At 40.0% G+C, this 17,146-nt stretch overlaps 1 long non-coding RNA gene across 1 annotated transcript in view; it reads right to left on the bottom strand.

Annotated features, from left to right (window-relative positions):
- Positions 1 to 1,626: 1,626 nt before the first annotated feature.
- LOC117068298 overlaps positions 1,627 to 17,146 on the bottom strand; it is a 31,761-nt gene continuing 16,241 nt past the window's right edge. Inside the window, exon 3 of the long non-coding RNA XR_004431059.1 lies at positions 1,627 to 5,526. This is a non-coding gene — a long non-coding RNA (uncharacterized LOC117068298). The remainder of the gene's footprint in view (positions 5,527 to 17,146) is intronic.

Here is a 17,146-nt window from a genome sequence, read left to right as displayed (position 1 = left end):
AGAATCTAGGTGCTTGGAATTTAGGTTAACAAGATGGACGTAGCCTTTTACATCAGGATGTTTAGTATAGAGAGTGTGTTAGGAAATGACTTCCCTCTTCTGGCCTAGAAGTTCTGCTTCTCTGTCCTGCAGCACTTAGTTGGTGGACAGGAATGGTCCACAGGCTCTTGGAAAATTTGTTGGTGTGTAGCAAACAAGCTCACCTCTATTGGTTCCTGGCAGGAAGGAAGGATGCAGCAGCAACTCTGCAATTGTGAGCAATAATTTCCAAGACAGATGTAAGACTGTGCTAATATTGTCAACACCTTGTTGATTAACTTTCTTTGGAAGAGCATATATAGCAACTAATCAATAACAAGTCCAAGTCTTCTCTTCTCCTACTACTCACTCTTTGGTTGATGGAAGTTAAAAAAAAAAAAAAAAAGAAAGAAAAAACTTATGTTTATGCGATTTTTAACAACTACCAGAACAAATCCTGAGTCAATGTTTGACAATCTAAATCTCTTTAAAGTCCTCCTAGGGATTGCAAGTTGTTTATTGATCAAATCCTCGTGTTTAGAAAATGAATTCCTCTATGAAATTGGGGGAAGAAATTCCAGTCATATGAATGAGTTGGTCTTTTCTTCCAAGGCCAATAGTGAAATAATTTATAAAGAAGAATTATAAGTGAATTAGCAATTGAGACACTGGGACTTATCTTCAGAGGAGAAAATCTAAATATTTGTCCAGTTGAAAATAGTCACACTTCTGTCTGTTAAAGAAAAAAGTAAACAAGAGACACAGTATTTAAGTCCTAAGAAGAGTGGCTAGAAAATGAGGATTTAAAATTTTATCCAAGATAAAGAATGAAATAAGCACATTTTTACCTATTTCTCCTTTAAACTAGTTACATCTGTTGAAATTACACATTTATGGACATTAACAATTTGGATAGTTGAGCAATCCTTTATTGCATTTGGTTCCTTAACTATTACTTTTAGGCAGGAGTGATATTAAAACAATCAGCAACCTACATATCACTGGCATGGCACTAACCAATCAGAACAGACATTCCCTTGTGCAGCCTTTTTTCTTTACTCTTTATTCTGTATTCTGCAGCTGCTTGATCCATAAGGAGTCTTAGTGTAGGACCTTAGGTGACCAGGATGAGGTAGGAGATCTTCAGAGGAAACTAGAGAAGGAGCAACATATAAACTAGTAAGGCAATACCAATCATCTTTGCTGAATATAAACTCTTGCTTTAAGTCCAAAGTCAAACTCCGTTATAAAAGACATCACAGGACCATCCCAGTTTTTTTTTTTTTTTTTTTTCTGGGATACTATTTTGTCTTAAGCAATTGTGTTATTAGCATAATCCCAATGATACGTTCTTGAGTTAAAGCTGAAAGAAAAAACCTGAGGCGTAGTCTTCAGGTTAAATGTCAACAAGGAAATGGGAGGTTCTTAACAAAATAGAAAGTTTTAATGTTATGTGCTTGTCATTCCAACCTCTTCTTTTTTCATGCTCTTAAATGTTTTGGTATGTTACATTTAGTTTGGATGGTGTATTAATCAGGGTACACCAGAGGGAAAAAAAAAAGACCAATGAGATGGGGAGAGAGAGAAATAAGATTTTTTAAAATTTGCTCATGCAATTGTGGGGACGGGCAAGTCCAAAATCTGTAGGGCAGACAGGCAGACTGGAAATTCAAGTACGAGTTGATGTTGCAGTCTAGTATCTGAATCTGCAGGGTAGGCCAGCAGGTAGAAAACTCAGGCAGGGTTTCCATGTTCCAGTCTTGAGACATAATGGTGTCTTCATCTGGAAACCTCAGTCTTTGCTCTTCAATGAACAGAATAAGTACCATCCACATTATGAAGAGAGCAATTGGCTATACTTAAAGGCAATTGCTTTGAATGCTAATCACATTCACAAATACCTTCACAGTAACATCTAGACCACTGTTTGACCAAATCATTGGGCATCATAGCCTTGCCAAATTGATACATAAAATTAGCCATCACAGATAAGTATTTTTGAAACTTAATAATAGGAAGGATGATGGAACTGCTAAGGTATGGCAAAATAAAATACCCATGACTAATCCAGTTACCTTTAAATACATACTTTATGGTGGGCCCGGTGCCAAGTGCCTCTCTCTTCTACACCTTACAATAGCTTGAAGGGGTAAATATTGTTATTATTCCACTTTGTACATGACCAAACAATGATTAGGAGAGATTGCATCACTTTGCTGTATTAATTTCCTATTGTTGCTATAACAAGTTAGCACACATGTTGTGGCTTTAAAACAACACAAATTCATAATCTTACAGTTCTGGAGGTCAACAGTCAAACTGGGTCACACTGGGCTAAACTCAAGGTGTCAGCAGGGTGGGGGCTCTAGATCTAGAGGAGAGTCCATTTTCTTACTTTTTCCAGCATTTAAAAGCTTCTTATATTCTTTGGCTTGTCATCTCTTTTTCCATTTTCAAAGTCAACAGTCTAGCAGTTTCTAACCTCTCTGATTCTGACCTCCTTTTTGGGATGACATTTGTTCCACTCAGATGATTCAGGATAATCTCCCACTTCAAGATTCTTAACATAATCATATCTGCAAAGTTCCTTTTGCCAGATAAGGCAACATATTCACAGATTTCAAGGACTGAGACACTAGCATCTTCAGGGAGCCATTACTCTGCCTGTCACACTTGCTTAGTCTCACACAGCTGATAGTAGTGAAGCCAGGATTCAAACCCAGTCTCATCTAACCCCAGAGTCAACGATCTTGACCATGGTGGCTTTTCACCTCCCACAAATACCATGCAAAAGGAATTTAAGTCATTAGGGTGACTATGTATTTGAGCATGAGCAGCGATCATCAAAAGCATTGGTCATAGAGAAGCAAGCAGGTTCACAAAGCACTGCTTAATAAATTATCCACAGGCACATGGAAATGCTATGTTACAAAGAATGCTTAAACCTCTGGGATTTTACTTCCATGACCAACTGAAACAGTGAATTATTCAGGCTTCCAACACTAAACTAATGCTTCTCTGATCACATAGATTAGTAACAAAGCCAAATTTGGAGAAGACTGAATTTTTAAAGAGTATCCTGGAAGAAGAAAGAAAGGAGACAAACAAGGACGCTTTAATGCCAAAGTTAGGGCTACTGTCCTCACACAGAACACCCCAAAATCTCAAGGATCAGTTCGTAGACTTGACTAGCTCCAAGAAGCCACATGGATAAAATAGGGTTGGAAGGATTCAGAAGATAAAGCTTGGAAACCCCCAGCTTGAGACAGAAGGAAGAAGGATGTATTTACCTGGATAAAGAGAGTTCAAAACAAAACTCCAAAAAAATCACAAATAAAATTGCCCAAGGAAAATGAAAAATAATAAAACAAACAATCCTGTGTGAACACACTGTCTATTCTCCTTTAACGGTCTTTTTGCTAATTTCTCAGTTTGTCAAGTTGCAAGACAACATTTAAAAAATGACCATGGAAACAGCCTGTTTGAAGGGCTGGTAGCAGAGCACAGTGGGCAAGCATGCCCAGTTTATAAGGCAGATGCACACACACACACACACACACACACACACAAACTTACCTTGATTTTTCAATAACTTGATTTCTACTTCCATTTTCTCCACCCTGGGAGATACTTGGCTCTTGATTTAGAGATATGATCAGCTCTGAAATACTACTATTCTCCTTATGTTTATGAGAAGGAAGATTAAACAAAAAGAAAAGAAATTTCCATCTGCCTTCTATAACACTTCCCTAGGAAAAACTGATTGCTTTATAATAGGCAGCAGTGGTTCTCAATTGGGGCTTTTTGTGCCCCAGTGGGCATTTGGCAATGTCTGGAGACATTTTTGGTTGTCAGAACAGGAGGTGGGGAGGCTGGTACTACTGGCTTCTAGTGGTAGAGGGGATGCTGCCAAGCATCCTATGATGCCCAGGACAGCCCCCATAACAAAGAATTATTCAGCACAGAATGGCAATAGTAATAAAGGTTGAGAAAGCCTGACCTATAGCCTAGTGGATAAGAACAGGGCTCTGGAAGTAGATAGCCTGTATTCAAATCCTGGCTTCACTACAGATTAGTAGAACACCTTAATGTTTCCATACCTCCACTTCCTTATCTCTAAAAGAGATAACAAATACACCCACTTTAGAGGGTTCTTGTGGGCATCAAATAAGTTAGTCAAGGTAAATGCTTAGAGTACAGCCTGACAAATAACATGCATATCACAAATGATGCACATATTGTTAAATATATCTCCGTAGACTACTAACCTCACAGGCTAAAAATTGCTTACCTGTTTAGCTTCCTCAACTCACTCACTGAAGTGTGAGCATCCTAAGGACAACACTGGATCTTTATTGTTTGCTTCACCTCAGCACCAAGCACAGAGATTAAGGAGACTTAGAAGAAATGAGATGCCAAAGATTCAATCCACTGATGGTAGCCATTGTCATTGGCCGTTGCCCACATCCACTCAGCCCTTGGCACTCCAGGCCCCATGGCTTGATGTTCTCTATGATCGAAGGCTTTCTCTGACCTGAAGTGCCAGGGAATCGATACCGCCAGTAAGCAGACAACAATCAATAACAGATGGAAGTGGTGTATTAATACCCCAGTTCCCCCGGCCCTCACGAGCGTCACTGTGAGGCACGTGTTCCCCACTATCTGAGGCTTCCCTAGCAGGTGTAAGCTCCAATTGCCCAGAACAGTGCCTTGCTTGATGACATGCCCTTTCCTGATTGCCTTCGCATCCTTGTCTTATTTTCCCCTTCTTCTGCCAGTGTTTTGTGGCTTAACCTCCCATGTAAGCGACTGTACTCTGACCCTGGTCTTCGAGCTGGCACCGGAGCAACTACAACTAACACAGCACTCCAGGAGTAGGATGGACCAATTTCTCCAGGAAGATGATCTCCCTGGCTAAATATTCCTGCACATTTGTGGGAGATAAAAAATCACAGTGCTTGGACTCAGGCTTCACTCCTGTCCATTTCTCATCTCTTGGGAAGCACATCCCTTTCCACAAGATGGCAGGTACGGAAACGGGAAGTAGAAGGGAAAAAAATCCATTTTCAGAGTGATGAACTAAATAATTTGCCTCCAGGCTTTAAATGAAACTTGAGGTAATCTTCCGAGCAGAGCTTGGGGGCACCTGTGACTTTTAAGTGGAGCTACTCTGTTTCTAGGGAAATACACACTTTTAAAAATTATGCTTGAGGCTAAAAGCTTCCAACAATAAATCTCCCGGAGGCGCACTCCTCTAGGGACAAATATACCGGGAAATCTTCAAGAGGGTGCTCGGTTTATCACTTGGTGTCTCTTTCCCACTGAGGAAGGAAATCCCTTTGTTTCCACTGAGAAATCAAGTCCACTGGGACCTCTTCGAAGGATCAAGAATTCTTCAGCTCCTCCCATCCCCACCCCTTAAAGACCACAGATCATTTCATTCTGAAAATAATCCTTTGGGGGTTGAAAGCAGACAGCATATTAGCAATCGATGCTGTTCCTCTTGACCTGAAGAAAAAAAAGGAAAATCAGACATACAAATAACAACAAGTACCCATCCTGCTGTGAAATAAAAATATAATCTCACATCTGTTCCTTTATCTTTCATGGAAAACCGGGTGATATTATTACTAAGAATTTGTTGAGCACTTACTATGTGTCTTAGTCTGTGTTCTATTGCCTATAAACAGAGTACATGAAACTGAGTAATTTATGAAGAAATTTATTGTTCACAGTTACGGAGGTTGAGAAATCCAAGGTCAGGGGTGTGCAGCTAGTGACAGTCTTCTTGCTGATGGGGACTACAGAGTCCTGAAATGGCCCAGGGCATAGCATGGGAAGGGGCTGAATGTGTTAGCTCAGGTGTCTCTCGCTGTTCTTATAAAACCACCAGTCCCACTCCTATGTTAACCCATTATCCATTAATCTATGAATGGATTAATTCATTCATAAAGTCAGAGCCCTCATGACGCAATCACCTCTCAAAGGACCCAACCTCTCAGTACTGCCACATTGGAGATTAAGTTCCAACAATAGTTTCAGAGGAGACAAACATTCAAACTGTAGCACTCTGTATAAGGCATTTAAATTTATCTCACCTAAAAACTCCACAAGATAAGTAACAGTATGTCCATTTTACAGATGGAGAGTCTGAGAGGCAAAGCTTTAAAAAATTGATGCCATTAGCTCATAAATAGCAAAGCTGGGATTTTTTTTAACACAGGAGAGCCTGACTTTAGAATGTTACACTCAGTGATTACCTTACGTGAAACTTAAGTCAATTTAACTAATAAACATCATCTGAGGAAAGCTAATTAATTATTCTGCTAGATATCAGGCAAGAAAACAGGGAAGATATAAAAACTGACAGTCATCAGAGGGAAAAGCCCAATGAATGGGGAATAATTGCTGCCGATGGCTAGTGAAGTCTTCCATCTAAGATTCCATAATCATCATAAACTTTATTTCTCATATGTATATGAAACGTGTGCAACTACAGTACAGTTGTTGAGGAATCTAATTTGCAGGAAAATGCAATTAAATCTAGGAGTAATAGAATTAATAGAAAAATGAGAGTTGGAGATGAATCTACCCTTACTAAAGAAAATGAGGAAAAGAGACCCATGTTCTACTGCACTGAGACCAACACTGTGACTGGAAAGCCTCACAGTCTCCTGTGAAGTGAATGTGCTAAACTCTCTTCACATTCCCCATCTGTCTCACACTCAGAGCCGTGTGTCAGACTGCCCTAGCCCAATTCTGAGCTCCAACACTCACTAGCTTTGGGGCTTGGGAAGTTCCCTCATCTTTTGTAAGCCTCTGCTTCTCACTAAAATGCAGCCAGGGCTAATACCTTCATGAAAAGATTGTTGTGAAGATGAAATGAGAAATGCATGCAAAGGCATGACTCCGTGATCAGCAAGTAATAAGCACTCCGTAAATATTCCTGGGTCTCCTTCTGCCCTCACCTGAATCCTGAGAGTGCCAGGCAGTGCACACAGACACCACTGGCCCCAAGCTCTATCCAGTGGCCTTTGAGCTTGGCTTCCTTTGCAGACCAGAGCAAAGAAGGGAAACCTTGGTTAGGTGAACTAGCCTCTGCATTGAGTTCCTGGGGGAGACTCTTACATTGGTGATTCAACCATGTATAGGACTCCAAGTTCAGGGGAGGGCCCTCCTTCATTCCCAGCCCCCTGGGATAAGATCTTACAGGGATGAGCCTAGAAGAAAATCCAGCTGTAGCTGCATGGATTCTCATGGTGCTTTGGTATGCACTGAGCAGAAAGAAAATGCTTATAACCAGGGGTAGATGCATAAACAGGTGGGTGTTAGGAAGACTGATGAGTAACCCAGTATATGACCTCTTTCTTCAGAGGTTCATAAAAACAGCCCTTATTGACTGAAATTACTTTAAAGAAATTATTCCTAGTCCTCATCATATATCAATAAAATTGTTCCATTATCTCCAGTTTACAGGTTGGATTGATCTCAAAGTTCAAGTATCTTACCATAAAGCCCTAGCTGGGAAGAGGTTGATTTGGAATACAGACTCAGACATCCTGGTTCTGCACCCTGTAATCTTTTCACTCTCCCTTCTGTGTCCCTCTTGAGTGATTAGTGTTCCTATAGATACCTGGAAACAGTGGGCTGTAGACAGAGAGATGAGCTGCTCAGCTCAGACCTCCCTTCAGGAAAGGCCTTACCATCTAGCTGAGGGGTGTGGGTGAGCAGACTATATCCCCCCTTGCTATCTGTTCTTGAATTCAGGGACTGCCACAGCTGGAAAGTGCCAACTGAACCCACGTCATGCTTTCAGAGCAGCTCCCATAGTGATAGAGCACGGCAGGGGCATAAAGGCCCAGTCATTTCTGTCCAAGGCAGGACACTCTGATGGGCAATACCAGCCCCAGAGCTCCCTAAAGGGTTGGCAGGGATCAGAGTTTCATGTCAGTTCAACATCTGCCTCTGCCCAATCTTGCTTTCTCCTCTTCTTTTTATAGGTGTTAATCCCAATAAATACCTTAAACTCCCAATTTTGCCTCCAAAGAACCCAACCTGCAGTACAAAATGAAGTACACAGTGTGGTCTACAGAGCCACCCTGATCCTAAAATCACAATCATTCCCATTCAGAGGGCCCAGGGAACTCAAGTCTTTTAAGCCACGGAAAGGTAGGCTCAGGGAAAAACAGAAGTTGAGTTTTGGAGTCAAAAGACCTCTATTGGACCCTTAGCTCATCCACTTTCTATCTCTGTGTTAAGCAATCCAAGTGACCTCACTCAACCTTATAGGAAAATTAGAACCAATATTACTTCATGGGATCAATCAAGACAATGCAAATAAAAATCATAGTGCATTTTATAATGCTTATCACTGTCATCCTGACATATCCCCCTCTTTCCGTTATAGATGAACGGGCATAGTTATTTGTGGCATGGGATAAATGCTTCTCTCTTTCCCAGTAACTCAATTCCCCTCTCACTGAAGGAGAGTAAATTCCATTCTTTTCCAAAAGTCTCCAAAATCAGCAGGCCCAGCAGCAAGAAAGCGAGGAACATTGTTATTCTTGTACAGCAAAGCTGTAGCATATAATTAAATCATTAAGAGGCAAATTAACTCCTCTAGCAATACTCTTCTAAGTATTTGTGGGCAAACCCATTAGCATTGTGCCAGTAAACTCTGAAATTTCTTTGCTTGCAGACTGAGTAACTACGGCCTCAAAGGCAAGGGGTGGGGTGGGTAGTGTGGTGTACAGTGATTTGACCTACCATGGAGATATAAGGGAGTGTTAGGTTGGGAAATAGGATGCTAATGGTGTGTTGTGACTGGATTTCATAAATCCTTGAAAATATAGCTGCCAAATTTCTTCTACATAGAGCCAACAATAAATCTATTTGTTTCCCAGGAAAATCATTCAAGAGTTTTTGGGTTTCCATTCACTTAGTCTTCATCAACTGCCCCCAATTTTGCTGAATTCACTCAGCTTGGATTATTTGGTTCTGGAGAGGACATAGCTAGACAGGGTTACTGAGTCAGTAGAATGGGCATCTTCCAGTGGGACATTTTGGAGCTGTTTATTTAGCAGGGTTTTCAGAATAATGAATATAAAGTTGGCTTTGACTCTGTAGCCAAATATATATTTATGCTATTGACTCAAATTCAAGCTGACCAATCTGGTTGGCTGTCTGCAGCCTTCAATTCTTCAAGGCTTGAGTGTTTTAGTCAATATGTTGATCATTTATATGATGACCCTGCTTAAACCATTTAATAAAATGTAAATAACATGAAAGTGTATTGGAAGTCAACATAGCTCATTATTGCTGCCTATACACTCATCGAAATCCTGAGCAGGGCGTCTGACCGGATTGGAGGTTTCCTCCAGAGTCATGCAAAAATTTCAGCTGTGAAAAAACATTTTTATGGCATGTAAGATTAGCCCACACTAATGCAAGGTCAAAAATAATAGAATCAATAGGCAAACTCAATACTGTTAACATTTTGAGAAAATTACTACAAGAAAACAATGTCAACAGATTGAAATGGGTCTCCAAAGTCGTCCCATTGATTTCCTTTCACTTTGGTGACAATCTAACTCTTTCTTTTATGCAATATGGAATGTTTTAGCCTTCTTTTCCCCCAGCTCTGCTTTAAACATGGAATATTTCTGTTGTACTCTTTTTGACTGATGTCAAACATTACATGTGTCAGAAAAACGTATATGGTTGTCCATATTTAAGACAACTGAATATGAAAATTTATTCCATCATGTAGAGCCTTTCATGGGTCTTTAATTTAGGGCTCAGTTGATAAATTCAAGAGTTATTTTAATTATAGCAAGGCATCCAAATGCAAATGTAAACAGTGTCATTAATACATTATCAACTAAGTAAAAATCTAATAGAGGAAACACACAGACTTGAACATAGTTTTATATCAACTATATTGCAAGCATTGTCATCACCCTTGATGTGTGAAGGAGAGCTTACTGTTTGGCAGATCCAGATTCTTTAGTACTGAGAGATCAGACAGTAGCCATGCATTAGCAAAGGAGTTAGCAACTCCCACCTCACCCAAGACTTTTCTGTCCCAGTCTTTCCATTTTAGTCAAAGGCTCTATCACCCCCAACTCCAACCACTGATTTATTCAAACCAAAACCTTAGGAATTACCATTACTTTCTCTTCTCATAGTCAATCCTCTTTCTCATAGCCAATCCATCAGCAAGTTGTGGCAATTTTAACTCCAAATTATATTCTGAATCCATTTACTGAACTCCATCTCGGGTTATGCACTGCAGTAGCCTCTTTCCTGGTCTCTTTCTTCCTATTTTCTATTGAACAGGGCATTACAATCACTCAGAAACACAAATCAAGTCCTTAAAACTCTTTCATGGTGTCATTGCCCTTAGTATAAAATCCAGACCTCCATATCATTACCTGCCAGGCCCTATATAACCTGTCCTTGTCCACTCTCCTTCCTCATCCTTGGTCACTCTATTCCTAACTTCCTGAGCTCCAGCCCCACTGTTCTTTCGTGACTCAGAACATGCCAAACTCAGTAATATTTCAAGGCCTTTGCCTGGGCTGTTTCTTCTTCCTGGCACATTTTTCTCCCAACTTTATTCATCACTGGTTTCTTCTCTTTGGCTAGGTCTCAGTTCTCCTGGAAGAACCTTCTCTGAACATGTCATCAAAGGGTGTCCTTAACCTCACCCTCATGCCACTTAGTAACTTTTATCATCTTCATCATTTCTAGTTAATATGAGATTCCTTAAAGAACGAAAAGTAGAACTACCATTTGATCCAACAATCCCACTAGTGGGTATCTACCCAGCGGAAAAGAAGTCATTACACGAAAAAGATACTTGCACATGCATGTTTATAGCAGCACAATTCACAATTGCAAAAATGTGGAACCAATCCAAATGCCCATCAATCAACGAGTGGATAAAGAAACTGTGGTGTATACATATACGATAGAATACTACTCAGCCATAAAAAGGAATTAATTAATGGCATGTGCAGAGACCTGGATGAGATTGAAGACTATTATTCTAAGTGAAATAACTCAGGAATGGAAAACCAAACATCGTATATTCTCACTCATAAGTAGCAGCTAAGCTATAAAGATGCAAAGGCATAAGAATAGCACAATGGACTTTGGAGACTCAGGGGGAAAGGGTGGGAAGGAGGTAAGGGATAAAAGACCACAAATTGAGTGCAGCATATACTGCTCAGGTGATGTGTGCACCATAATCTCACAAATCACCACTAAAGGACTTACTCATATAACCAAACACCACGCGTTCCCCAGTAACCTATGGAAATAAAAAAATTAATAACAAACAAATAAATGAAATAATAAAATATGGGGTCTTTTGTGACTTTTTTCACTTAGCACAATGTTTTCAGGTATCACCCATGTTATAACACATATCAATAATTCATTTTAAAAAAAGGTTAACATTTATAACTCTGACTGCAGCGTATAAAAGAAAAGGGAGGGGGAGAGCTGAATCATTTTCTCTAGCATAAATCCCTTTGTTCTCAAGCTTGATTCACACAGACAGCCAAAATCTCTTCATTTATCCATTAAGGGCATTAGTACTCATCTTGCTAAATTTTCTTTGGAGTAATTTTTCAACCTTTCAGAGTTTCTCCCTAATTTCAGGGTTCTTGTCTACTTCCCATAATGCACCTGGGTATCAGGGAAAGGTCGATTCCTCATGGTGCCAGGAAGGTACTTCTGGCCTGTGAGCTCCCCTTTCATGACGGTTCCTTCTGTTCATGGTCTTCCGGCATTGCCCTCCACACTTACTGCAATTACTGTTACAAAGTGTGGCCTCCTTGCTCAATGGGCATTCAAGGTTGGTGTTCACCAAGATGCAATTGAGACCCACCAGTCCTTTGGGTTCTGTGTTGGCCTCTGGTGTTAATGAACCTGGATCTCACCATTGCTTCTGGGCATGAAGTCCAAGTCCTAAACTTCCTCTACCTGAACCCAGTCTTCTTCCAGGCAAAGAGTTCATACAACATTTCCATATCCCCATGAGTACAAATGGCTGCTTGTTTCCACACCACGTCGGGGTATGTGCGGTCCTGTGATGCTGCCCAGGCCAGCCAATGTTACTCTCCTTTTTCCTACCTCAGCCTCCCGAGTAGCTGGGACTACAGGCATGAGCCACCACACCCAGCTAATTTTTTGTGTTTTCAGTAGAGACGGGGTTTCACTGTGTTAGCCAGGATGGTCTCGATGTCCTGACCTCATGATCCACCCACCTCAGCCTCCCAAAGTGCTGGGATTACAGGCGTGAGCCACCGTGCCCGGCCATCACTCTCTTATTTGAAACTATGTAAGAGGTGTCCTTGTAACTAACATGATGCTTCTCTATGAGGCCTCGTTTGCCTCAGTCTTCAGACTAAAAATTGTGTTCCAGAGTTAAATTCAAGATGACCTGAAACCTAGAATCACTAGGATACTCCTCTGAGGATTTCCTGCCTCCTCTCTCCTTGCCACATTTCTGGGCTCCTCCTTCTGGCCTCTAAAAACTTTTCCTGCACCTTGTGCACATGTACCCTAGAACTTAAAGTATAATAAAAGAGAAGAAAAAAAGCTATTTATCAACATACTCTTTTTCAGTATATAAAAAAACTTTTCCCTTTTTATGTGATCAGAAATTTATTTTAATACACAACCTCACCTTTGCCACTCTAAGTTTCCTTCTGTGGTCTGCCTACCCAGCCTTGATTGTGGGATGTAAAAACCCAGTTTGGAGAATACTCAGAATAATAGTACTTTCTTGAACTGGCTTATACAACTCATACAAGGCTTATAAAACTATCTTCTTACTACATCTCTATTTTGAAACTCAAAGCTAAGAGTTATAATTAAGATAATTATATTTCCATAAGTGTTGCTTGAGGATTTTTAAATATTTTTTTAAATTCTGAAGTCATCTTAAAATTGCAGAAAAGTTTCAGGTATAGAAAAATAAACATTTCCCCCCCGCACTGTAAGAGTAAGTTGCTAACCTGATGTCTGAACACCTTAGTGTGTATTTTCTATAAATAAGGACATTCTTTTACACAAGCAACCATCAAAATCAGGAAACTAACATGAATCACAGGATATATTCCTATTGTCCCACTCATGTTTCTCTGATTGTCCTAGAATTGTCCTTTGTAGTCAAAGGAGCAAGTTCAAAATCAACTGCTTGCTTCTATCCTCTTCAATCTGGAACACTACCTTGGTCTTTCCTTGACTTTCATAACCCGACACTTTAGAAGATCATAAGCCAGTCATTTTGTATATGTTCTCTGGCACTTCTGTGGCTGCCCACCCTTAGTGATTGTGAGATAACTGTATCATAATCTGAAGCCATGGTTAAGAATACAGATTCTAAAACATCCGGGGGTCACATTCTGTCTCTACCACTCCTGCATCTCTGTTACTGCAAAAATGTGATTTCCTTGTCAGTCGAATGAAAGGAATGAAAGTGATCATTGTGCTTATTTTCTGGGGCTATTATGAGAATAGTCTTCTTCCTGCACACTCAGAGCCTGGGTTATGTGGAAACTGATGACCTCTGGCTGCAGCTCTTACAAATGACCGGCAGGTGCAAGAAATATAAATATCCCTTACTCCTAATTGGGACAATTTGATGATGGCTTACACTCGGAAGTTCCCCGTGGGATAGAGGGCTAGAACCCAAGTTACCTTCCCTAGAACTTGTAGATACTGCATACTCGCTTGGCCTCCTTCTTCTCCTGGCTTTATTTCCTCATTTCCATTCTGGTATTTTCAGTAGGTACTTCCTAATAAATTACTTCCACACAGATCCTTCTTTCAAGATCTGCTTCTGAGGAACACAACTTAGGACAATTTCCATCTTTTTAGAAAGCAGTTTGCCCGCCATATAGAGAACAGATAGAAAATAGATCAGTTCAGAAGCTGCTAGGGTCTATATATTTTTTAAAAAAGTAAATCATTCTACCCAAAAGTCAGATGTTTATCACAGCACTATTCACAAAAACAAAGACATAGAATCAACCCAGGTGCCCATCAATGGTGGATTGAATAAAGAAAAGGCGGTACATATAGACCATACTATGCAGCCATAAAAAAGAACAAAATCATTTTTTTGCAGCAACATGGAAGCAAGTGGAGGCCATTATCCTGCATGAATTAATGCAGGGACAGAAAAACAAATATTGCATGTTCTTACTTGTAAGTGGGAACTAAACCCTGGGTACTTACGAACACGACGATGGCAACAATAGACACCAGGAACTACTAGAGGTGTGAGGGAGAGATGGGGGCAAGAGCTGAAAAATTAAAAATCAGGTACTATGCTCAGTATCTGGGTGATGGAATCAATGGTACCCCAAACCTCAGCGTCATGCAATATACCCACATAACAAACTAGTCCATGTACTCCCTGAATCTAAAATAAAAGTTGAAATTATTTTAAAAGATGGCTTAATTTTATTGTAATTGGAGAAATGCAAAATTGAAATGAAAAACCATTTTATATCCTACACATGAGCAATAATTTTTAAAAGTGTAAATACTATCAATAGGCAAGGATGTAACAGAGGAAAATTCTTATGTAACACAGGAAAATTATGATATACTGCCAGGAGGAGTGTAAATTGGTAGAACTACTTTGGAGATCAGCTTAGCACTATCTAGTAAAGCTGATGTGAATATCCACAACCATGTAACAAACCCATGCAACAAAACTGCACGTGTACCCCTGCACATGAATCTAAAATAAAGCTTGAAGTTATATTTTTTAAAGAATAGAAGCTGCCAGAGTTGCCCAGATGTGAACCATGTGGGCAAAGAAATGAACATACACAGGATATATTTGGAGATGGAGTCTACAGGACTGGCTTCTAAATGGCACATAGGGAATAAGGAGGGAAAGAGGCATATCAAGGGTGAATCTGAGATCTATGCAAATTGTTTCACATGAGGAACTGAACAGCACTCCAGCTATGGAGAGCTGATATTCTTAGAATCTCAGTTAATAATACTAAACATCGTTGGTAACAAGGGCTGTAGACACACAATAGAATTTAATCGCTGGTACCACAGTCTCACAATGGGAAATTACAATGCCCTGAATTTAATAGGTTTCATTTTTCAAAGTGAATATTTCGCTTTTACAATCTCTCACTGCCAGCGATGCTCTTGGATTCGAACTCATTAGAGAGTTTTCTTTTATCTAGAAACAGGGCCCTTGGCTATTCATACAGACTGGTTAGCTTTGTCTGATGGCAACAAAGGCCACTTGCCTTCCTCTTCCTCCTTTGTGTTCCAATGTCTTTGATTACCTCAGACAGGCCTTCAATTGTTTTTTCCATTTTAGCACAGCAATGACAGCATAAGGAGAAAAAACAAAAAAGGTGTCAGAAGACCTGAGTTCCAGTCCACCAACCCCAGCACTTGGACGAGTCACGCATCATCTGATCCCCAGGTTCCTCAGCCGAGTTAATCATTACATTCTGCACATATTTATGAGTAGTTAGTGCTTCAGGCTCTGTTGTGTATTAGGGATACGGTGATAAAATCGTCCTCATCCTTGACCTCACAGAGTTTACAGGATTCCCCATCCCCACCCACAAACAAAATGTTTTGTTAAATTAATGGGACAGACAAATGTACACTTACTACAATTTTTGTAATTTATTCACAGTCTTTTAAATGGCTCCACCTACCTTCTAATATGATCAATTATGTTTCAAATGCCTGTTTTGCAGATTCTGAAGAAATGATCACATACAGTTGTGGAGGTCTATAATCCCCCATCTGGAATTTTCAGGCCAAATATATTTCAAAATTCAAGTTTTACTTAGATTTTAGGTTAATAGGTTCAGATATATTAAATCATAATCTCAAAGGAAACTGAGGCAGATCCCTACAATCAAACCCAATATTTCTGCAGTGCAACCTAGCCTCTAAAGTCACTATATGCATGTGTGTATATATATATACACACATATATATAGTCTTTATTCATCTTGCTGTGTGGGGATATCCCATATCTCTTAGTTCAATTTTGGCCATCAAATGAATCATAAAACAAATTTAAAATAACCAGCTTTGGTCTTCAGGTGGGGTTTTTTTTTGTTGTTTTTTTTTTTTTTGGATTTCAGAATTGCATGTAAGAAATTGCAGGCCTACAGCTCATAATTTTGAAATAAGCAGGACATGGGTTGAGACTTAAAAACCAAATTTATCAAAGATATTCATTACAATTGCATTTGCTATGATGGTATTTGACCTATAGATGACCCAGCTTTATAAATAAACTTAAAGCACCTCCAGGTCCATTAATATTTCATTGATCCATAAAATACTTTCAAGTACTTATATTTATCTGTCTCACAGAAAGACCGTATCTGATGTAGAAACCACACGCACAAAGAAAAGCAGCCTCACTTTGGTGTCCGGGATCATAATTCACATGAATGTTAGGAGTCAGCTATAATATAATTTTTAAGGCCCCAGGAGGGACTAATGAAAGTTGGCATGACAGAATTGGACCATGCCATATGGTGGGTCAGCTTTTCCCATGCTCAAGATAGCAATATTAGAGTGATCTCTTTAAAATGCACATTGGAGCCAATGTCTTCCGCTTAAAACCCTCCAGTGGCTTCCCACAGCACCTGGAAGAAAGGCCAAATTCCTTTACTTGATCTGGCACCATATGACCTCATCTTTCTCCATCTCTCCTGATGTTCCAACCACCTGGCCTCCTAATTTACAAAGCTCCCACCCACCTCAACACCTTTGCCCAGCTATTCCTCCTGCCTAAAAGCACTTGAACTGGCCACACCCTTATTCCTAATGGCTTCTCTCCATCACTGAGGTTTCAACTTAAAGGTCACCCACATAAAAAGATCCCTGACCACAACTTTATCTGAAGGAAGGCACCTAGCACAGCCTTCATCAGGTTTTCTGCAGGAAAGTTGAGGCAGGACAGGTGAACAGCTTAGAACTGTCTAGTTTAAATAATTCTAGTGGGCTCTGGGACTTAAAGCTGTTCCTAGTTGCAGGGCTGGTACCTGGCCCCAGGTTGATTTAGGGTAGGAGACCTATTGGGCTGGTGTGTGAGAGTAAGCTA

Source organism: Trachypithecus francoisi, unplaced genomic scaffold, assembly GCF_009764315.1.
Source record: "Trachypithecus francoisi isolate TF-2019V2 unplaced genomic scaffold, Tfra_2.0 Lachesis_group21, whole genome shotgun sequence".
Lineage (NCBI taxonomy): Eukaryota > Metazoa > Chordata > Mammalia > Primates > Cercopithecidae > Trachypithecus > Trachypithecus francoisi.
The sequence above is the reverse complement of the archived record's forward strand: the minus strand, read 5'-3'. Positions and strand labels throughout refer to the sequence as shown.